The following is a 24563-nucleotide window of genomic DNA, read 5'->3' as shown; positions in this document are numbered from 1 at the left end:
ACAAGGCCCAAGCATGTCTTTTCATTTGGTTCCTTTATATCATGGTAGGGGTAATGGAGATTATAGTAATATAACCAGCTGTGTGTGAGTGTGCGTGTGCGTGCGTGCGTGTGCTGGTGATGACACTTGAGCTCGGGGCCTTGCACTCCTGCTTTGACCTTTCTTTGTTCAAGGCTAGCTCTTTGGCCCTTGAGCCACAGCTCCATTCCTCAGTGTTTGCTGGTTCATTGGAGATAAAAAGTCTCACAGACTTTTCTTCCTGATATGGCTATCAACTGCAATGATCAGCCTCTGGGAGTAGTTAGGGTTACAGGCTAACCCTAATTTGTGTGTGGGGAGTAGGACCGGTTGGTTTGGGTGAGGGGGAGGGGGGTGTTAGTCCTGGAGCTTGAACTCAGGTCAGGGCCTGGGAACTGTCCCTGAGGCTTTTTATTTATTTATTTATTTATTTATTTATTGTTGAAGGTTGGTGTTCTACTCCTTGAAACACGCTCCATCTAAGGCGTTTGCTGGTTAATTGGAGATAAGAGTCTCATGGATTTTCCTACCTGGTCTGGTTTGAACTGGGAACCTCAGACCTCAATCCTGAGTTGCTAGGGTGGCAGTCTTAGCTTTCTTTAGCTGAAAGTTTGTCATGTGGAAGAGGTTTGGAGTTTTATTTAGTCTGAGACTGTGACAGTTAAGATTTGTGGGTAGAAATGGAAGACAGCAAGTCCTCTAATCTATGAGTTTCCTCTTCTAAATTTGAGGCCACTAAGGAATAGCTTGTCTTTACAGCCATAATCACATGACTTCATATGGCTTACTGCTTGTCTACAGAGGTCTTCTTGAGGGGCCAAAAATAGATATAAATTTCAAGCTTTTCTTTACATAATGATTACCGAGAAAACTTAATTGCACTGTTTATCTTTGTTAGGAACAGAAGGAGTATGAACTAAGGATTATATTTCTATATAAATTAAAATATTTCTATTTACTAGTTTTACAAGTAGTAGAACATTAACAAATGGTAAAATCCCTACTGTGCATACTTATAGGTAGAGATGAGGAGCTCACAGGAAAGGTCCAGATACATTGCTTCATGATGAATTGCTGCCTTTCTTTACAAATGATAACTTGGTTTATGAAGTATTTATGACAAGACTTAATTAGAATTATTATTTTAATATCATTGTTATATATTTACTTAACTGTGGATCACTACATTAACTGTAGACTTGTGGGGTTTATTTGTTTAAAAAGCATTTGACAGCTATAATTTTCCAGTAACTAGCCTTTGAAACCATATATTTAGCTCAAATGAAAGTTATTCTTAATCTCTTGATCTCTCTCTCTCTTTCTATCAAGATTCCATCTTACTACATGTGCCTCCCACTTCCAAATTGCTTTGCTTTGCTTATTCAATAGTTTAGTATCATTATTATTATTATTACCAAGTACTTCTCCAACTCTCTCCCCTCATAAAAGAGGGTAGATTCTGAGCATTTTGGTTCTCTAGTGTCTTCCATGTATGCACCTGATAAAAACGGCTACCTAATGTATTTTTTGTAGTGAAGGTTCAGATCATTCAGATGGATGGTACAATGATATGGGCTTTATTCATTCTCTTGATTCTGACGTTTTTGCAGCCTTCTCCAGTGAAACCTGTGACCATTTACCCCTCTATGGCTGTGTCATATTTCTCAGTATTTCTATGGTTTTCTTTCCACTCAATGAAGCTACACTGTAATTAGGAAGTGCATTAGATAGGGGTTCTGACAATCATCATGCTAAAAGGGTATCTCTTAGATACAAAGCACTGCAAATAAAGTTTCAAACAGAAGGAAGAAAAGGATGTGTACTTTGTTCTGTAAAAATCAATTTAATTTTTTGTTGTTATTAGCAATTATCTTTTACAAACAGTCCCTCAAGATCAACTCATGCTGTGACAGAGTAGTTTCTAAAAGGAATGACTACGGATGCAGATAGCAAAGAGGTATTCCAACAGAGATTTATTTCCTACTATTATAGGCTTTCCCTAAAAGAAACAGTAATCTTTGTGATGGGCAAGGGGAACAGTTTCTTCAATACAAATCCAATTTATTATGGCCAACTGATTGGTGCTTGCAGCCAGATCATTGAACATGATATTAATTATTCATTAAGATACTTGGAAGAAGAGAATTTGTATTCTCATGCCATTAGAATTGATGAGGTTTTGCAACTGTGTTATAGGAATAGCTTACAACTTAGCACTAAAACTCAATATAACGTTAATAAAAATTTTGAAAAAGGTAGGAATAATTTGGACTTTTTCCCATTTTCAGAATATTTATTTTATTGGGCCCTCATGTCCTATTAAAAGTGTATTAAAATATTCTTTTTACATTTAATCATATGGATATGGCTTTTCGAAAACTCTCAGAAATGTTTTCAATGAAAGGTCATAATCACTAAAATGGAGATTTAAAAACTTGTGATTTGGAGAACAAAATTGCAACTCATAATCTTTATGAGACATTTATTCTAGCACATCTTCAGCATTTTGTGTCTCAGATAAGAAAATATTGAGACTGTAACCATTTTTAGTAGAGAGGCAAGTACTATTCCCTTAGATAAGTAATACTGAGCACAAAACAGAATTGCCTTAAATCTAGAATGTGGTTAGAGATGTAGCATAAAACCAGGCTTCATGAGATAGACTTAGACTGAGATTGTGTCTGTAAATACAAGTAGATTCACGAAGAATATACTTCCTTCACTTCATTTGTGTCATCCACAGAAACATAAGGTCAAGTTTGTATTTTACCTACTGAAAATGGAGATTAATGTCAAGTGCTGGTAGCTCATGCCTGTAATCTTAACTACTCTGAAGGCTGAGATCTGAGGATCTTAGTTGGAAGCCAGCCCAGGCAGACAAATCCAAGAGACTCTTATTTCCAACTAGCAAACAAAAAGCCAGAAGTAGAGATATGATTTAAGTGGTAGAGCACCAATCTTGAGCACAAAAGGGCTAGTGAATTCAGGCCTCAGTACTGGTACCAAAAAAAAAGTGCTTACAAAAGTGAAGTTTTGAAAAAAAAAATCGATCACTGGTTAAGTGGTGGGTCTCATTTTGCACCCCATAGAGCCCACGAGGTGCTGAGGCCAAGAAGTGTCTCAGGAAGTATCACAGAGGAGATCATTGCTAGTCAGAGCAGGCTGATCCTTCCCTCCTGAATCTTACCAAGGCCATGGATGATGCATTGGGAGGAGTTAGTGGGTATTTGTGAGAGAATTAGAGGGCTCGGCCAACCAGTAAGCAGCCTGAATATAACCCGGAGAGTATTACCAAAGGGAATGCTTTAGGAGCTTTGCATAGCTCTGGTGTCAGAAGCATTAATTTTTAAAGAAAATAAGTGATAAAATAATTTTCCTCCATCATCTGAAATTGGTGTCAGAATCCTATTAAAAAATCTGAGGATGCTTGAAGACTGGGCACTCAAGAGGAAACATAGTTTCTAGCTTTTGTATTGCACATGTCAAGTATTTACTTTCCATTGCAGTGATAATGGTATTCTACTATATCTCATAGTTAGTTGAGAGGGGGAAGAAGAAGCACTTGTATAATTTTAATAAAATAAATTATGATGCCAAATATTTCTTACAACAATTTTGAGTCAGTTCCTGAGCAGGTCTATAGAGGCTGTTAAAATGGGAGATTACAGCAGAAAACCAATTTCAGATAATCCTATGGAGATCCCATTACAATATAAAATTGAAGCATTGCCAATATATGTAGCACTCTATACCCAGAAATATCTAGCAAGCAATAAAAACTCCTCACGCTTGTGTTAGATTTTTGGTTCAGACATAGAACCATTGAATAAACAGCATTTTCTGAAAGGAAGCTGACATAGCTTCTTTACCTTAGAGTCGTTACTATACTGCAGATAATTTTTTTTAAAAAATAGATTTGCTTCAAGTCACCTGGGTAAATTTCAAAGAAGCTGAATTCAATGTATAGGTCTGTATCTAGACAATTCATAACTAGACATTAATTGAGAGATTCAGACACTCATGGTATTTAGTATACTAAGCATTCCCAGATCACATGCGAATCTTAAAAGATGCACCTTCCAAGTTTTATCCCACAAAGTCTAATTTAATCTATGTGCTGTGGTTCAGTGGCATCAGTATTCTAATGTGCAGTGCTGATTTACATAAACCCCCGAAGCTGGATTCAGAAAGGGTCTGTTATGTGTACCACCCCCAAAATTGAAGGAGCTCTGCCAACTACAAGTAGAAATCACATGCAGTTGGCCCAATGACAGTATGTCAGTTTTTTCCTCACTCCAGCTGCTCTATTATTTTGGATGTTTGAGGGAGAAAATGTGAGACAGGAGTGAGGTAGAGGTGAGAGCATTTACAGAGAACTTAGGATAGCTTAGATTTTTGGCTGACCCAGAAATCAAGGTAAGTCCATTACCCAATCGTAGGTAGATAATAGCTATCTGAATTATGATATATTATCCTTCCCATGTTGAAACAGGGATATTTATTGATTATGTTTGAAACCATTCAAATTGTGACATTTTCCTGTGTGCTGTAATTGGTACAGGATCAAGAAAGCATAAGATCTAAGTTTAACAAATTGGCAAACTTGTATTTTTATTTCTGTCTCCCAAAATGTCAATAATTAAACAGGCAATTATCATGTTCCCTTAAAATCCTGAAGGGATCTGACTTAGAAGAAAATTACCTAGAAGAGGGAGTGGAAAAAATGGAAAGAACCTAGGTCCTTAATGATATTATTATTGCTCATCTTGTGTACCTGAAGATACCCTGCCTCTGAACGTGCTATAGAAACACAGTTCTTCGTTTTTATCAGCTAGAGTAAGGGAGTTCAGTTACCTCCTGCGAAGAGCACACTAATGAATATAAATCTACAGCATAATATCTACCAGCAAATAGTCTCTATGACTGTGGAATATATGAAAAGTTGATGAGAGAAAAAGAGATAAGCACTACAGAGTGAAATTAGGTTTCCAAAGAACAAAACATGTTTTCAAGGGAGAAAATAGAGTTAAGGATCTTTTTTCCTTGCGTTTCTTTTTAATTAAATTTGTTTGGTCTCTTCTTAATGTTTTTGAAATCTCAAGTGGATCTTGTTTGTGCTGTTGCTCTCATTAAACAAGAGATGTTAGTAAATAAGAGTCAGTCATGAAAATCACTACTTCTCCTTTATTCTTAAGAAGCAACTTTTAAATTATCAGAGGATGAAGAGATAATTATGTTTCAAGTGGTTTGTTATTTAACTAAAATTTTAAAAGTCCAAAAGGTTACTCATAGAACATCAGATACTAATGAATCTGACAATTGTACATAGCTTTGTAATGTTAAAATAATGATGGATGTTACCTATTATTGGCTTTTAGAATAACTACATCTAATAAATTCAATATTTTATGTCAAAAATGGAAACATTCATAAGGTTGGCTTACAAGATCATTATGTTTAGTTCAATTCATTTTATAAACAACATAATTTCATTCCTCTTTGTGGCAGAATAATACTCCGAAGTATATATAAACCACATTTTCTTTATCCATTCATCAGTTGATAGGCACCTACATTGACTTCATAACTTGACTAGTGTGAATAGTACTTCAGTGAGCATGGTTATACAGGTATCTCTAGTATATGTTGACCTACATTTCTTCAGATACATGCCCAAGAGTGGTATAGTGGGATCATATGGTAACTTTATTTTTAGGTTTTAGAGGAGCCATCATGCTGATTTCTGTAATGGCTGGACTGATTTATTTTCTGACCAGTAAGTGTATAAAGATTCCTCTCCTCTTGCCTTCCCACCAGCTTTTGTAGGTGTTTATTGATGATAGTCGTTCTAACTGGGATGAGACAGAATCTTGTTATTTTGATTTACATCTTCTTTATAGCTAAGGCTGTTGAACCTTTCTCTGTGTGTTCATTGGCTAGTTGTACTTTTTCTCTTGAAAACTGTTCAATTCACTTGCTCATTTATTAATTTGATTATTCTTTTCTGAGCTCTTTATACATTCAGAGCTCTTTATATAGTTTGGGCATTAATTTCCTGTCAGATGAATAGCTAGCAAAGACTTTGTCCCAGTCTGATGAAAAAGGATGAACATAGTCAAAGCAGATCATTTGTATCAAGATGGTGTATATTCATAATTTATCCCTGTTTGGTGAAGGAAACACATATTTCTGAATAGAATGTAATGCTCTCCATATAAAAGGAAAGAAAATAACACTTTTTTTTTTGGTCGGTCATGGGGCTTGAACTCGGCCTGGGTGCTGTCCCTCAGCTCGTCAGCTCAAGGCGAGCACTCTACCACTTGAGCCAGAGCACCAGTTCTGGTTTTCTAGTGGTTTATTGGAGATAAAGTCTTATGGACTTCTTGCCCTGGCTGGCTTTGAACCGCAGTCCTCAGATCTTAGCCTCCTGAATAGCTAGGATTACAGGTGTGAGCCACTGGTGCCTGGAGAAAATACACTTCTTTAAAGCTGTGTTCCACACTTGTGAAACCTTTCAGAATGGTCCTGGCAAATCTAAAAACATATCTGGAGGTCTCTACCAGGATACCTAATCTGTGTTTACATGTGACAACTTGACCCTTCACTTTATCCCTAAGGTACTTCTTGTTTATAAGATCTGAACAAAGTTCATTTGTAACAGTCCTGTCTTGCTTCTCTCTCTCACCCTACAAGCATCTCTCAACCACCAAACAATGAACCAATCAGAATCTACAACCTTTCAGTCTAGAAAAGATACTTTTTTTTCTTTTTATAGACTTTTTTTGAAACTGAACAATTGATGGTTCTTGCATTAGCAACTCTTACTCACTTTTAAGCATATGGTCTTTATGGTAGGATGCCCAGCTATTTAAGTTTGCCCAAAATGGATTCTAATTATGTAATAGATGTACAGATGGTGCTGGAACGAACCACTGGCGGACCCTGAAGTTATCTTCCATACTTCTCCATTGCATTTTAATTTGTTTTGTGACTTATTTACAATGGATTTGATTAGAAATACACTAGGCAGTTTTCAGATCTCATGTGTTATTTTAGGGTTTAAAGTCTTGTCTTTAATGCTTTAGCAAGTGTGAAAATTTTCCATGTCAAATAACTGAATAAAATGGTAGCTGATGCTCAGTCAAGAAACAGATAGCCAACACATAGACCTTTTTGTTCTGATAGAAATAACTACAGATATTATTCACTTCACACAAAGCATTTTGTATGTAGGATTTACATACTTATGGTTTTGGATCTTAATTACTTGGGCAAACTCATCTAATCTAATTAGCATCATGTACCTCATGTGTAAAATAAGATCTTCTTGGTGGTACTAAACATTGAACTCAGGGCCTCATGTTTGCTAGGCAGGTGCTCTGTCACTTGACATCCCCCAGCTCATGTGTGAAATAAGAATTACACTAAGTCAGAATGCTTTTTTCGGTTAATAAATTTGGAAGTATGCTTTTAAAAAAAACTATAGGGGAAAATAAATTATATAAAAGAGACACAGCTGGATCTGTATTTGAAACAGGAATGTCCAAGAACTATAAATGAAACATTGCAGAGAAACCTCACAGAGTAGCAGCTTCCAGGCAGTAAATGATTTCTCTTTTGTACTGGTGATAAAATCTTCAGTATAGAATAATGTGATATGCAGACTATGAAGCTTCTGAAATGTCAAATCAGGGGACTTGGTGTACAGGTGTGTTGTCTATATAATGTTTGAAAAAAATCTGTTCTCACAGAATTTTTTGGATAGCTCCTTTAATATTCAACATTGTGCCACCTTCAAACTATGAAATTAGATTTTAATTCTTTTAAGTACAGAAAGATGCATCACAAGGAAACATCATCCTCTGAGATAATCAGTTTTTTTCTCAAGTGATGGCAAATTTGAAAAAAAATCACTGAAATCCAGAAGCTGGTTTTTTGTAATTTAGGGGGGATAACAGTATTAGTTTCTGAACTTGGGGACTTGCCCTTGATAGGCAGACACGCTACCAGTTGAGCCATCCCTCCAGCCAGCATTTTGTATTTTCAAGCAGAGGTGTCAATGTAATTCCTGGTTGGTTTCATTTAGCACTTACAGGGCTTTTCTTGACCCAGAAGTGATTTCCATTCAAACTGGGGAGTCCCCCCATCCTTTCAGAGAAGAAAACTCGGTATTCCCAAAACTAAGGAGCAGAGAGGGAGATGGCTTCCAAGGCAACAATTCCAGTACTGAATCCTACTGAGGACCGATGGGGAGCTAATAGAAGAATAAGTGAACAAACAGCCCAGGGGGGTCTTAGGCGAAGACTAAGCTGAGGCAGAGATAGGAGGAGGTAAACACAATGGATGAAAACAGCATGGGGGAAATAGAGCAACAAGAAGCAGTAACAAGAATTGAAGATCTTCTGAGTAGTGTAGCCTGGAAAAAGGAAAGGTGAGGTGGGAAGAATCTTTTTCATGTGTTCTGATCATGAGTTCCCTATTTAGTCTGACACCTATGGGAAATCTCTAATGGAGTGTAAGTAGAGGAACTACAAAATATAGATGGATGTGTTAGGAAGTTCACTCTGTTAACAAAGTGATAGAGGCTGTTGGGAGAGACTGGGGAGAATGAACTTAGAACATAGGGGATCTACTACACTGATCTAGAACTGACATGATCAGTATCAGATGGATGGCCATGCCCTTCAATTATTGTTGAAACAACAATCCATTTCTCTCACAGTAAGTTGCATTTAGTCATTATATAGGATACCATATGCACATATACATACACATAAACAGTTTTCAGTTGTAGGACTTGAACGCAGGGCCTGGGTGCTGTCCATGAACTTTTTTTTTTTTGTCGGTTGTGGGGCTTGAACTCTGGGCTTGGGCGCTGTCCCTCAGCTCTTCAGCTCAAGGCAAGCACTCTACCTCTTGAGCCACAGCACCACTTACGATTCTAGTGGTTTATTGGAGATAAGAGTCTCATAGACTTTCCTGCCCTGGCTGGCTTTGAACCATGATCCTCAGATCTCAGCCTCCTGAGTAGCTAGGATTACAGGCGTGAGCCACCGGCACCCGGCCTATCCATGAACTCTTTTTGTTCAAAGCTAGCACTCTGCCACTTGAGCCACAGTGCCACTTCTGGTTTTCTGGTGGTTAATTGGAGATAAGAGTCTCATGGATTTTCCTGCCCTGGCTGACTTTGAACCACGATCCTCAGATCTCAGCCTCCTGAGTAGCTAGGATTACAGGCATGAGCCACCAACACCCGGAACATACATTTTTTTTACATTTTGTATTTACTTATATTAACTTAGAGCTGTTTGCATTGGCATTAATTGGTAAGACTGATTTAAACTAGAAAGCTGATTTCTCTGCATGGAAAGGTTTTTGAGATAGAGGCACATGATTTGTTCCCATAAGGTTAGGAAAAATAGGTTTATGCAACTCTTTTGATCTCGTTTTTTTCTTTTAGGTGGTAGGTGGATGAGTAGTTGATTCCAGAAGGGACTGATGATAAATATATAATTATAAAATGCTTTTAATTTTGATAATGTATTACTTCTTAGAAAATATCTATGCCATCTAGGGATTTAAAATGTTTTCATATATATTTTTTAAAGTACCCATAAGTATTTTTAATGCCTTATCCATATGAGCTTTATTTTCCTTATTGTTAGTTACCTGTGTTTCTGCTTTTTGTAATTTAAACTAGTTCCTAATTTATATTACTCTCAGAATTATTGACTTATTTTATGATGTATCAATTTCTACATTTTGTTTTAGAAAACTTGTTCCTTCTGGTCTTTTTTTTTTTCTTTTAATGTATTTGAGCTGGATTCTTATTCAGCAATGCAAATATATAGAATTTCATGTTTTCACCAGTTTACTGCTTTAGATGTCTCTCATGGGTTTTATTACTGTAGTGTTTCCAATATTATTAGTTCCTAGATAGGCTCCTACTTTGAGGCTAATAATAGGCTCATGATCTGAACTACTAAAGGATGTGCTATAACATTTTCAATAGTTGGTTGTATTTCTCATTTCTGCACTTATTGCAGTATAGGCAGAAATATTATGATAGCTGCTATTTATTTTTAGCCTTTTCTTGTGCCTATTATGTGGTCAGTTTTTACAATTTTTTTACAAGTATTTAAAAACTGGTGTGTATTTTCAGGGTAAGGAACTATGAAATTTTTAATGAATGAAGCCTAGATTCTTTATATTCCCACTTATTTTTGATTACCTGACCTGCTTTGGATTGAAGAAGTAATAAAATCCTTCATTATTTGGATATTTCCCCTTAAATTTCTTGCATTTTAAACTTTATGTGTTCTTATGCTATGATTATTGGATTATTAAATAATAGAAATTATTGTACATTGTACATTGTTTTATGATGACAAATTGTTATTTTTGCCTAGTTTTAATGCCTTTTGTCTTGAATTTAAATGCAAAAACAATCAGAATGACTCTTAATGTCAACCATTTTTACTTTTAATATTTATTTATACAAAGTCTTGCTCCCTTCTTGCCTCCACTTCTGACTTTTTCCTGGTTTATTGGAGAAAGAAGTATCTTTTTCCTTCTAGACAGTCTCTCTTTTACATTTATGTTTTGTCATGATTATTGTCATCATCATTAGTGATTAATTTCATTCAACAAGTGAGCAAGAGCATGTCCTATATGGCTTTTTGAGTTTGTCTTATCTTGTTTGACAGATATCCAATCTCATCCATTTTCCTACAAATTGTAATTTTTTATGGCTGAGTAGTATTCAGTTTTATTTATAGATATGCTTTTGTTTATCTGTTCATTGGTTGTTGGGCACTATGGTTACCAGTTCAGTTATTCCACATTTTGATTGTTGTGAACAGAGCTTTTATAAGCATAGTTATATTTCTTGTTAATTGATTTACTCTCCATCAGATATATGCCTGAGTGTTATGCCAGAGTCATAAAACATATTTTTTGGTTTTTGAATAACCTTCATGTTAATTTCCATTGTGGATGTACTAATTTATTTATTTATTTTTTAAATTTTATTTTATTTTATTTGAGAACATACTGTACAGAGGGGTTACAATTACATGGGCAGGATAATGCATACATTTCTTACCAAGCATTGCAGCCTCCTCCTTTGTTTACCCTTCACCTCCCTTCCCAGCCTCCCCCCTCCCCCCCACCCAATCATACCCCCCTCCCCCCCCCCCCACACTGACATTGTAAAGCTGGTTTTGAGATGACATTTTGTACTTCTCATTGTTGCAACAGGTCCACCTGAATCCTTAAACCACTTGTTTGTCCCCATCTCCTCCACATGTTATACTGACATCAAATATAGTGAAAGTGGGGGTTACACTGTGGGGGAGGGACATACAAAGCAACAAAGAAATAATCTTATAAATGCGTTAGAAACACATGCATGAAAGAAACGAAAACATTAAAATACATATTTAAGGGTTCATTTTCCTAACATCACATTATCTGACCTTTTCCGCTTGACTCATACCTATACTAGATATTGTAAATAAGGGAAACCATGGGACCTATGCTTCTTTGGGCCTGGCTTACTTCACTTAATATAATTTTTTCCAAACCTTTCCATTTCCTAACAAATGGGGAAATGTCATTCTTTCTGATGGAGGCATAGAATTCCATTGTGTATATATACCACATTTTCTTGATTCATTCATCTACTGAGGGGCATCTGGGTTGGTTCCATATCTTAGCTATGGTAAATAATGCTGCAATAAACATAGTTGTGCTGGTAGCTTTAGTGTGGTCTTGTTTGTAAACATTTGGGTAAATGCCCCAAAGTGGGATTGCTGGATCATAGGGGAGATCTATGTGAAGTCTTCTGAGGAACCTCCATACTGCTTTCCAAAGTGGTTGAACAAGTTTACATTCCCACCAGCAATGAAGTAAGGTTCCTTTCTGTCCACATCCCCTCCAGCATCTGTTGTTGTTAGAGTTCTTGATTTTTGCTGTTCTAACTGGAGTGAGGTGATATCTCAATGTTGTTTTGATTTGCATTTCTTTTATGGCTAGGGATGTCGAACATTTCTTCATGTGTCTATTGGCCATCCTTGTTTCTTCTTCAGAGAAGCTTCTCTTTAAGTCTTTTGCCCACTTATTTATTGGGCAGTTGATTCTTTGAGGATTTGTTGTTGGGTGGTTTAATTTTTTGAGTTCCAAGTATATTTTAGATATGAGACCCTTGTCCGTTGTATGGCTAGTAAAGATCTTCTCCCAATCGGTGGGCTTTCTATTGATCTTGCCAGCTATGTCATTTGCCCTGCAGAAGCTCTGCAATCTTATGCAATCCCATTTGTCCAACCTTTCTTTGATTTGTTGTGCTTCCGGGTCTCTATTCAGAAAATTTCGACCTGAGCCAAGGAGACCTAGGGTTTCTCCTATTCCATCCTGTAATGTTTTCAGAGTGTCTGCTTTGAGTTCAAGGTCTTTGATCCATTTGGAGTTGATTCTGGTGCAGGGTGATATATAAGGATCTAGCTTTAGTTTTCTACATGTAGTTAACCAATTTTGCCAGCACCATTTACTGAAGAGGCTGTCTTTCTTCCATTCTATTGTTTTAGCTTCCTTATTGAAGATTAGATGGCTATAGGTCTGTAGGTTCATTTCTGGGTTTTCAATTCTATTCCATTGGTCCTGAGGTCTGTTCTTATGCCAATACCAAGCTGTTTTGATTACTATGGCTTTATAGTAGAGTTTGAAATTTGGTATTGATATTCCTCCAGCAGTGTTCTTTCCGGTGAGGAGCGTTTTTGCTATTCAGGGTCTTTTATTGTTCCATATGAATTTTTGGATTGCCTCCTCTATTTCCTTGAAGAATGAGGGTGGAATTTTGATAGGTATGGCGTTGAATTTGTAGATAGCCTTGGGAAGTATTGCCATTTTCACGATGTTAATCTTGCCAATCCAGGAGCATGGGAGGTTTTGCCATTTTTTAAGTTCTGTGTTGATTTCCTTTTTCAAGATTTTAAAGTTTTCATCATAGAGGTCCTTTACTTCTTTGGTTAAGTTAATTCCTAGGTATTTTATTTTTTGTGGGGCTATTACAAATGGAGTTGCTTTCCTAATTTCAGCCACACTTTTCTCATTGTTGGCATATAGAAAAGCCATTGATTTTTGGGGGTTAATTTTATAACCTGCTACTTTGCCAAAGTTTTGAATCAGCTTGAGTAATTTGGGAGTGGAGTCTATGGGATTCTTTAAATACAAGATCATGTCATCTGCAAAGAGGGAGAGTTTTATTTCTTCTTTCCCTATTTGGATCCCCTTTATGTCTGCATCTTGTCTTATTGCTGTAGCTAGGCATTCTAATACTAGATTGAAGAGAAGTGGAGAGAGTGGGCATCCTTGTCTTGTTCCTGAGTTAAGAGGAAATGGCTTTAGTTTTTCACCATTGAGTATAATGCTGGCTGTAGGTTTGTCATATACAGCCTTTATTGTATTGAGGAATGTTCCGTGGATTCCTAATTTTTCCAGAACCTTCATCATAAAGGGGTGTTGGATCTTGTCAAATGCTTTTTCTGCATCTATTGAGATAACCATGTGGTTCTTATTCTTGCTCCTGTTGATGTGGTGAATAATATTAATTGATTTGCGTATATTGAACCAGCTTTGCATCCCTGAAATGAATCCTGTTTGATCATGGTGTATGATTTTTTGGATGAATTGTTGAAGTCGATTGGCCAAAATTTTGTTGAGAAGTTTTGCATCAATGTTCATCAAAGAAATGGGTCTATAGTTCTCTTTCTTTGATGAGTCCCTGCCTGGTTTTGGGATGAGGGTTATGATGGCTTCATAGAATGTGTTCGGTAGTGAGCTTTCTCTTTCAATTTCATTGGAGAGTTGGAGGAGTATTGGTGTGAGCTCTGCTTTGAAGGCCTTGTAAAATTCCGCTGTAAAACCATCTGGTCCTGGACTTTTCTTAGCTGGGAGGTCTCTTATTGCTGTTTCTATTTCAATGCTTGATATGGGCCTGTTAAGCTGGTTTAACTCATCTTGGTTTAGTTTTGGCATGTCAATATTTGCTAGGAAAAGGTCCATTTCTGTCAAGTTCTCAAACTTATTAGCATAAAGTTTTGAGAAGTATCCCCTAATAATGTTCTGAATCTTGGTTGTTTCCGTGGTGATGTTTCCATTCTCATCTCTGAGTTTATTAATTTGGGTGTGTTCTCTCCTTTTTCTGATAAGGTTTGCTAAGGGTCTGTCAATTTTGTTAAGTTTTTCGAAGAACCAACTCTTTGTTTTGTTGATTCTTTCTATAGTTTTTTTGGATTCTAATTCATTTAATTCTGATTTAATTTTGATTATTTCTTTCCATCTACTGGATTGGGGTTTATCTTGCTGCTCTTTTTCAAGGAGGTTTAGATGTGTCATTAAATTGTTAGTTTCTGATCTCTCCAATTTGTTGATGTAGGAGCTCAGAGCTATAAACTTGCCTCTGAGTACTGCCTTTGCTGTGTCCCAGAGGAGCTGGTAATTTGTGTGTTCATTTTTGTTGAATAGCATGAACATTTGAATTTCCTTTCTAATCTCTTCCATGACCCACTCATGATTCAGCAGTGTGTTGTTCAGCCTCCATGTGATACCGGACTTTCTTTGGTGGCTTTTGGTGTTGAGATCTAATTTTATTCCCTTGTGGTCAGAGAGAATGCAAGGTATAACTTCAATGTTTCTGAATTTAGACAAGTTTGCTTTGTGGCCTAAAATGTGGTCTATTTTAGAAAACGTTCCATGTGCTGCTGAGAAGAACGTGTATTCTGTTGCTGCTGGGTGAAATGTTCGGTAAATGTCTGTTAAGTCTAGTTGATCTATGCAGCTGTTTAGATCTGCGGTTTCTCTGTTGAGTTTTTGCCGAGTTGATCTATCTAGTGGGGAGAGTGGTGTGTTAAAATCCCCAACAATTAATGTCTTTGGATCTATATGGGATTTGAGGGAAAGTAGTGTTTCTTTGATAAATTTGGGTGCTCCATTGTTTGGCGAATAGATATTTAGAATTGTAATATCCTCCTGAAGGAGAGATCCTTTAATTAGTATGTAGCGACCTTCTTTATCTCTTCTCACGAATTTTAGTTTGAAGTCTATTTTATCTGATATTAGGATTGCAACTCCCGCCTGTTTATGAGGGCCGTTTGCTTGGTAGATTTTGTTCCAGCCTTTAACTTTGAAAATATGTTTGTTTTTACGGGCAAGATGTGACTCCTGCAGGCAGCAGATAAAGGGGTCTTGTTTTTTAATCCAACTAGACAGTCTATATCGCTTAATTGGAGAGTTCAGTCCGTTAACGTTAAGAGATAGGACTGAGAGGTATTTGGGGGTTCCTGCCATGTTATCCACCTTCTTGGGGGCTGTGAAAACTGGGTTCTTCCTAAGGTTCTTGGATTCTCAGTTTGGGTGCAGTTTCTTGGCCTTTGTTGCGTTCTTGTTGGTTTTCTATGTGTAGGACATCTTTAAGAATCTTTTGCAGGGCTGGTTTGGTGGAGATGTATTGTTTCAATTTTTCTTTGCTATGGAAGGTTTTTATTTGGCCTTCAGTTATGAAGGAGAGTTTAGCTGGGTACAGTATTCTTGGTTGATAGTTGTTTGTTTTTAGGGCATGGCATATGTCATTCCAGGCTCTTCTTGCTTTGATTGTCTCTGCTGAGAAATCTGAGGTAATTCTAATTGGTTTCCCTTTATAGGTGATTACCCTTTTCTCCTTGACAGCTTTAAGGATCTTTTCCTTGGTCTGGGTTGATCCTGTGTGGATTATAATGTGACAGTGGGATGTCCTATTCTGCTCTGGTCTATTTGGGGTTCTAAAAGCTTCTTGTATCTGAATAGGCCTATCTTTTTGTATGTTTGGGAAGTTCTCTGCTAGGATCCTGTTAAACAAATTTCCTAGACCATTAACTTCTGTTTCTAGGTGCTCCTCTACACCCATTATCCTTAGATTGGGCCTTCTGATGGTGTCTTCCAGGTGTTGGATAGACCTATCATATTTCTTGGACTTGTCTTGGTTGGTTGTATGTTCTTTCTCTATAATATCTAGGCTGTCTTCAATCCCTGAGATTCGATCTTCTGCATGGTCTAACCTGCTGTCAAGACTCTCTACTTTGTTTTTTATCTCTTTTCCTTCTAATTGGCCAGCTTTGATGGCTTCAAGTTCTTTGTTGAAGCTCTGTTTTAGGTCTTGTATGAATTTCTTTACTTCCTTAATTTGGTGTTCAGTGTTTGTTCTCAAATCACTTAGTTGATTGGTTATGGTTTCTTTGGACTCCCATTCTTTCTGTTGGGTTCCATTCAGCATTCCCTTTGTGGTCTCCCTGACTTCCTTCAGCTCTTTGTTAATGGATTCCATGAATGCCTTTAGTGATCTTTGTGTATTCTCTACCTGGTCTCTCAATTCCTGAATTACTCTTTGATTAGCTTCCTCCCGTCTGTGGGATTCCTGCAGTTCTCTTTCTTCCCGTTCTGGGATTCCTGCAGTTCTCTTTGAGTGTTCTCTGCCTGCTCACGCCATTCCTCCCTTTCTCTTTGAGTATTCTCAAGTTGTTCACGCAAATCCTGTATCAGTTTTTGAGTAGCTTCCTCACGCTTATGATATTCCTGTATAAACTTCTGGGATGCCTCCTCTCTCTCCCTATCACGCTCATACAGAGTCCTTTGTACATTGTCAAACTTCTCATTTATCATGTTTGCTATTAGTGTTTGTAGAGCTATTTGGGAACTCTCCTCTGGATTATTCTTTATCTGTTCTAATCCCTGATTATCAAGATTGGGAATTGAGATACCCGAATTTGCCATTTTTCTTGTGTTTTTCCGGCTTACTCTGCCCATTTGAGATGAAGATTGCACCAGTTTTGTGTTAGAACACTATCTTAAGGCAACCATCAACCAAAGTTTGCGTTTTTACAGTCAATAGTCTACAGATACAATCTAGTTCAACAGATACATCTATTCAACATCAAACAACTATATGTTAAAGGACTTCGAACCGCAGAAAAGAATTTGGAAAACCAGAAATTATTAGGATTAGGGAGAGATGTGGGTAAAAAATAGGAATAGATTGGTGTGGGGAGGCACGGGGAGAGTTAACTATGTCCTAATCACAATGCAGGAAATGGGTTGGGTAGGATGCAAGTAGAGAGAGAGAGAAAAAGAAGAGACGGAAAGGGGAATGAAGAGAGACCAGAAAAAAAAATAGAAACGAAAAAATTAATGTTATTATAGAGGTTAAAAGACCGTCTATTTAGAGAGGGATGTGAATATGTTCAGAGAAGGAGAGGGACATAGAGGAGATGTGAAAAACTTTAAGGATAGGAAAGGGAGAAGAAAAGATCAGAAGTTCAGTAGAGCTAGACAAAAAACCAAAAGATAATTAAGAAAGAAAAAGAGAAAGAAGACAAGAAAAGAAAGGAAAACGCTCATTCACATATTCCTAAAATAAAAATTATAAGAGGAGAAGAAAAAAAAAGTTACTGGAAAACAATTATTTTTTCAGAAGAGGCAAAAATTAAAGATTAATAAAAGTTTTAGAAGGGAAAAAATTTATATATATATATATATATATATATATATATATAAGGTAACAAAAAACAAAAAACAAGCAAAAAAAAGAAAAGAAGAAGAAGGAAAAAAAAAAGAAAAAAAGAAAAAAAAGTCTTTTGATTTTTTTTTTTGGGGGGGGGAGGAGTGGGAAGAATCCTGTATCTCCCTTTTGTCTGTAACCAGTCTCTTGTTGGAGTCTCTGGTCAGCTTGAGGTCCTGTGGCTTGATTGGTTTCTTAAGTCGGTTGGTTGGAGGAGGCAGAAAAATGCTCTGCTTTACCCAAGATTTTGAGATCCCCCTCCCAGGTTAGTTTTCTGGGAGGGTGATCTGCTTTGAGAATCACCAAAAGAGGGGGATGTGGTGATGAGGCTAGGTTCTGGGTAGAGTTGAGGCCTTTCAACAAACAGTAGCTTTTCCCTGGGGCTATTTTGTGATAAAGCTCACAGCGCCCAGCCTGGAGCCATTCTCAGGGTTTCTGTTTTTCAATTGATTGTGGTGGCTGCTAGAGGGAGGGGCAGCCTCTGGCTCTGGTTACCCAGTGAGGCAAGGCACTCCAATGGCTGGCGCCTGAGCTGGGTGACTTTTCCCTGGATGGAGCTGAGTCTGGCAGGTCACTTCGCCGTTAAGTTCTTGTGACCTGCTAAATGACTCGTTTTATTCCAAGGCCTGAGCTGGAGCTAGCAGCTCCTCCGAGCTTTGTCGGTATCCAAGATGGAGATCACCGGTGCTGGGGGGGGAGGGGTGGCCTTCCCTCCTCTGCTCCCTGAGAAGGAGTGAGGACATCGGGCTTGTACTCACGCCGAGTCTTGGATCCTGGGTCGTCTCTGGTCTGCAAACAGCAGGATGAAGATGTCTGCTCCTTGTCGGTTCTTGTTGGTGTTGAGTAGAATCCGCTCATCCGCTGCGTCTGGCTCCTTCGTCCTGGACTCTCTGTGTCTCAGGTATGACCCCGCGGCGGTGGTCGCCGCCGCGACCCTGCCGCCGCAGCGGCAGCTGATGTGTTTCCTTGGCTTCCCCTCTCTTGTCTAACTCTCTGTCCTGTGATGGCACACTTGGTGTGATTCTCTGGCTTAGGACTGTTCACTGGAACTCTAAAACTGCTTTCTATGAGAGAGCTTGTTCAGATTCCAGCTTCTCCTCCGCCATCTTCCCGGAAATCAGCTTTGGAGATCTTATAAAATATTTTGAGGATCCAACTATAATATAATAACAATAAAAATATTATAGTTAAGAAAAACCATACAAACAACTCAGAATAAAGGGAAAATCAATTTGTTATTGTTTTCTATAAGAGAAATGAGAAAGTAGATAGAAGCAAAGCCAATCAAAAAAAGAAGTTTTGTTTTAATGATAACAAGGGAAACAGATGAACTGAGGACATTATGAATTGCCTTAGGAACTGTAACTCTAGATTAGGGACACGGGAATGGCCTACAAGTACCCTAACATCTAATATCCTTGTTTGCTCTAAGAAAGCAGAGGGAAAAAAAAAAACTCAGTATCTAGAGAGCCCTCCAAGAAGGGAACACACACACACACACACACACACACACACACACACACACACACACACACACACACACACACACACACACACACACACACACACACACACACACACACACACACACACACACACACACACACACACACACACACACGAAATAACCACAGACATTGTAACTGAGTGCTCCCAGAGCTCTTATTGTAGGAAATACCAATTATAACAACACTCTTTACAACACCAGTGATGATCAACAGCTTGGAGAACTTGTTGATGGCTCCCACGAAAATGTAGTTGAAGGCTAGAAGCCCACAGTAGGAACTCAACCAAAGTTAAAAGTTAAAATGCTGAAGTTCCCTGCACAAGGCTCAAATGCTCTATATGGTAGACAGCTCACTACTATTCAGAGAAAACCAGACAGAAAGAAGAGTGCTATTCTGGATCAGTGACATCTGCTATGAGTACAGAAGAGGTATTTAATGTGATTTTTCCTCAATAAATATGATATTGAGTTTCAATATATTAACTGTCAGGTAAGTGGGAATATTTAGTTTAAATGTCAGGATATGTCATTTTTTGCTAGTCGACTCCATTAAATAACACAGAAAAGAGTTCATGAAAAGTTTTTCATGTAGTGGCCTATCTCCTCTCATACCTGTCCAATCAGGAGTGCCCTGTTGGTTCACTCTTTCATGTGATTCCTTTCCCAGACTTATGGTTTTACTTGGAACCTAAAGGAATAAAAGAGGTAAAAGGAAGAGGAAGGGATGAAAAGGATGTGAAACGAAGGAGGATAGAAGGAAATACTGTGAATACATTCATACATCTCAATTCATTCTACATAATATACTTATATGCAAATTAAGGTCACATGAGAAGAGGATGCACAAGTTTCAGAATAAAGGCTTAGCTTAAATTTTAAAATTATCTGATATTAAACTACAACTACATCTAACAATTGATAGGAATGTGGGCTATATTAATTAGAATATTTAGCAGGGGAAGCAAGAAATTTTGATGTATAGTCTGACAATGGCTGAGGACTTACTCTTAAGAGGAAGAGGGAGAAAGTAAAATCCATTTAAGCTGACGGGATGAGAGACTTTGAATCCATCTCATATATGATAAAAATGGAATAACAGCTCAAAGGATTTTTAAGCCAGAATGGCAAGATCATAATAAGAAAAATCAGGATCTGAAATAATCTCAAGGAGGAAAAGGGGTAAACTTTTTCTCTTATACTGTACCAGAGACTGTAATATAAATTGTGACTAGAATAATAAAATTTCTGTGGTATCTGGGGTTAAAACAATCCCTTGTTAAGCAGACAGCATCCTCACCCAACAAGAGCATTCAACCATAGACTATCTAGACTAGTGATCACCCTTGCTGCTGTAAAAGGGGATTCCAAGCCTAAGTATGTGAAGGTGGTTGTACCAGATGGCCAACAGGTGTCCCTTTGTTTGCTAAGATATCAGGGAGTTTTTAGGGACTAGTTAATGTCAGTATTTCTTGAGAGAGCAACTCTTCCCAGTATAAGGTTAGAAAAAAAAACTGAAAGCATTTGTATCTATCCTGATTACTTAATAGAATCCTGCCTACAGTAGGAACTCAACCAAAGTTAAAAGTTAAAATGCTGAAGTTCCCTGCACAAGGCTCAAATGCTCTATATGGTAGACAGCTCACTACTATTCAGAGAAAACCACTTGATTACCTGGCAGTAGATTAAGCTGTCCAATGGGACTCTCTCCTGCTGAGTTCCCTGACTCCCTGACAGCTCTTGGTGAGAATAAAGAATTATTATTATCCAAATAAAGAAAGTCCACAAACCTAGTGCGTTTCTCAGCATGCTAAGCACCTGGAGATTAGCTCTGCTTAAGGAGGACTTGCATTTCCCTCATTTGCCTCACACTTAGGCCTTTTCCTGACGCACTATACAGCTAAGGAAAAAATACATTTCTTCCTCCAAAATCTTCCTTCCCACTGGGCTAAGATCAGGGAGAAAAGTGAACAGCCATATGAAGGGAATGACACTTAAGACAGAAATTGTAATGTAGGGAAGGAGGAGAAAACCAGTTCACCCAGGCTTACAGATTTCTTTCATGTGCAATTTTCATCTTACCTGCCAGGAGTTTTCTGAAGGTATATATTCAGCTTCCAGTATAAATATGAAGATTGAAATTGTGAGTCTGTACTGAGGCTACTGTTACTGTGGCATAAATTAAATAAAGAAAAAATGGAAAACAAAGGAAGAGGCAACAATGCTTGATAAGAAATATACTCATTATCTTGCCCATGTAATTGTAACTCCTCTGCACGGTATTTTCACAATTAAATTAAAAAAAAAAAAAAAGAAAAAATGGAGTCAGGCGCCATTGGCTCACACCTGTAATCCTTGCTACAAAGGAGGCTGAGATCTGAGGATTGTGGTTCAAAGCCAGATGGGGCAGGAAAGTCCGTGAAACTCTTATCTCCAATAAACCAACAGAAAACCACACATGGTGCTGTAGCTCAAGTGCTAGAGCGCTAGCCTTGAACTAAAGAGCTGAAGGACAGCGCTCAGGCCCAGAGTTCAAGCCCCATGACCAACCAAAAAGAAAAAAAATGGAGAGGACTTGTTTACCTGTGATACAAATACATGTGATGAATGATGTGATCTTGCCTTAAGATGCTTGTATAATAAATAAGACTCATTATAAAAGGATGTCATTGTTACATTCATTAAACAAGATTTCATCCTCTCACTTCTTCCCATTAAAGAATGGATGCAGGAGGATTATCTTCAAAGTGGTGTCCATTTAAGGCAGTAATGGCAACACTGTTCTTTGAAGTGTAATGCGCCATGGAGAAAGTGTGCAGGGATCTTCAGACTTGAAGAGTCTCTCTCCTTTACCCTTCTACCTGGCTGTGAAGTTGGCACAGACCCTTATCTCACATCCGTCCTCCCTCCTCTACTTTACAACCAGAGTATTTTACCAATAGTGATAATAGGGCTGAGTTCTCCCAACAACCTTTTGGTGCCACCATACAAGATAAACTGCAAGATCCTTAAAATGGCCACAAGTCTGCTCTATACCCTGGCTCTCCACTCTTAATTTCCCATGCTTTTAACTGCACATTTCATATAGTAGCTACAGACTACTCAAACCCTTTTGATTAAATCATTGTTTCTCTCTGAATTTCTATTATCTTGTCTCTAAAGACTCTTTCCTTTCCTAATCCTCAAGAAATATCTGCATTAAACCTTTAGGAAAATGCAGGCATTGCTTATTTCTACCTCCCTACATCACCCTCTCTTCCTTCCTCCTCACTGCATCAACTGTCCCTAAGTTTCCAGCGTGACACTAGAAGCAATCCATCAGATTATATCTTCCCTGTTATTACTAGCATTGTCTTGGTTCCTTATTATATGTTCCTTGAGAACAGGTAAGAACTTGATGAGTACCTGGTCTATATTAGTATTTAGAGACACTAAGCCTAGGTACTCATCAAATTCTTATCTGATGAATAAAGTAAAACTTTTTTTTTGTCAGTCGTGGAGCCTGAACTCAGGGCCTGGGCGCTGTCCCTCAGCTCTTCAGCTCAAGACCAGTGCTCTACACTTGAGCCACAGCACCACTTCCAGCTTTTTCTGCTTATGTGGTGCTGAGGAATCGAACCCAGGGCCTCATGAATGCAAGGCAAGCACTCTACCACTGAGCCACCTTCCCAGCTCAGTAAAACTCTTTCATTACTTCAAAAATGTCATAGCAAAGTATATCTTACCAAATATTGTTTTACCTAAAGATCTTACCAACTATTCAAACAAGGTAAGGGTAAATAAATCACACATTCGCACACAGGGAGTGTTTTTAGGATAAAATATCACTAACAACTAAATAGTTGACTGTTAAGCTTACCTGTGTGGCAAAAATAGGTATACTTTAATTCCATGTAGAGCAAGGTCATTTTCAGAGACTGGAATGCCAAAGTATCTATTGCAGTGAACATAAGTAACGTGACAGCTCCTGCCATTTTTGGATTTAGTTTGATTCTGTTAATCATTGTCTTATTATCAAGTACATTTCTTTCTTTTTTTATTGTGAAAATACTGTACAGAGGGGTTACAATTACATGAGCAAGGTAATGAGTACATTTCTTATCAAGCATTGTTGCCTCCTCCTTTGTTTCCCCTTCCCATCCCTTCCCATGTCACCCATCCTCCCCCTCCCCCCACCCATGCCAAAGTTGTAAATTCGTTTTTTGACATAACGTCTTGTACATCTCATTGTTGCAATGGATCCACTTGTATCCCTATTTAAACAATTTGTTTTTTCCCTTCCCCTCTATAAATTATACCAACATCAAATACAGTGAAAATAGGGGTTATATCGTGGGGGAGGGACATACAAAGCAACAAAGAACTCATCTTATAAATATGTTAGAAACAATCGCATGAAAGAAAAAACATTTGAGTCCTTATCTTGGAGTTCATTTCGCCTAACATCAACTTATCTTACCTTTTCTGCTCATCTCAGACATATACTAGTTATTTCAAATAAGGGAAACCATGGGACCTATGTTTCTTTGGGCCTGGCTTACTTCACTTAATATAATTTTTTCCAAGTCTTTCCATTTCCTAACAAATGGGGCAATGTCATTCTTTCTGATGGAAGCATAGAATTCAATTGTGTATATATACCACATTTTCTTGATCCATTCATCTACTGAGGGGCATCTGGATTGGTTCCATATCGTATCTGTGGTAAATAATGCTGCAATAAACATAGTCGTGTTGGTAGCTTTAGTGTGGTCTTGTTTGTGATCATTTGGGTAAATGCCCAAAAGTGGGATTGCTGGGTCATAGGGGAGCTCTAAGTGGAGCCTTGTGAGGAACCTCCATCCTGCTTTCCAAAGTGGTTGAACAAGTTTACACTTGTTCAATGTAGTAGGGTCCACTAACAATGTAGCAGGGTCCCTTCTTCCACATAGAGTTCTGCTTATTGTAGATATTTTTCATGCTTTCAGGAATTTTAATTTTGTTTCATGTTTCCTTATTTTACATTGTTCTATTTTCTTTTTCATACCAAACTCAGGTATCTGACCTGAGAGCATCAGAGGAAGCCTGTGAGTCCCTACTCACAAGCCATGTAGATAAATCATCTACCACCAGTCTAGGCAATGTCCTGAGCAAATTCTTGTATGATATAGAAACTTAGAAAAAAATAGCCACAATTCAAAAATGTGCAAGTCTCTGAAGGAAAATAAAATTCAACAAATAAAAATATTAACCTGCAGAAAGCTAACATAGATCTAGATCAATCAAACCAACAAAGCTATAGAAAAGTAAAATGAGAAAGCAAATAAAGGCCTACATGTTTTGTAGGAGACTGGTATTTTAAAATAAAAAATACTGGAAATTAAATATATGAGAATAGAGGCCAAGAAATAATAGGAAAAATTGATTTAACCTTGAACTTTCATAAAGTTTTGAAGCAAAGAGATTAATCCTACA

At 37.7% G+C, this 24563-nt stretch overlaps 1 long non-coding RNA gene across 1 annotated transcript in view; it reads left to right on the top strand.

The window, feature by feature from the left end:
* LOC138830161 (uncharacterized) overlaps positions 1 to 24563 on the top strand; it is a 60180-nt gene that overhangs the window by 495 nt on the left and 35122 nt on the right. The window lies entirely within an intron of this gene.

This window comes from Dipodomys merriami, unplaced genomic scaffold (genome assembly GCF_024711535.1).
Source record: "Dipodomys merriami isolate MVZ:Mamm:240054 unplaced genomic scaffold, mDipMer1.0.p SCAF_185, whole genome shotgun sequence".
NCBI lineage: Eukaryota > Metazoa > Chordata > Mammalia > Rodentia > Heteromyidae > Dipodomys > Dipodomys merriami.
The sequence above is the reverse complement of the archived record's forward strand: the minus strand, read 5'-3'. Positions and strand labels throughout refer to the sequence as shown.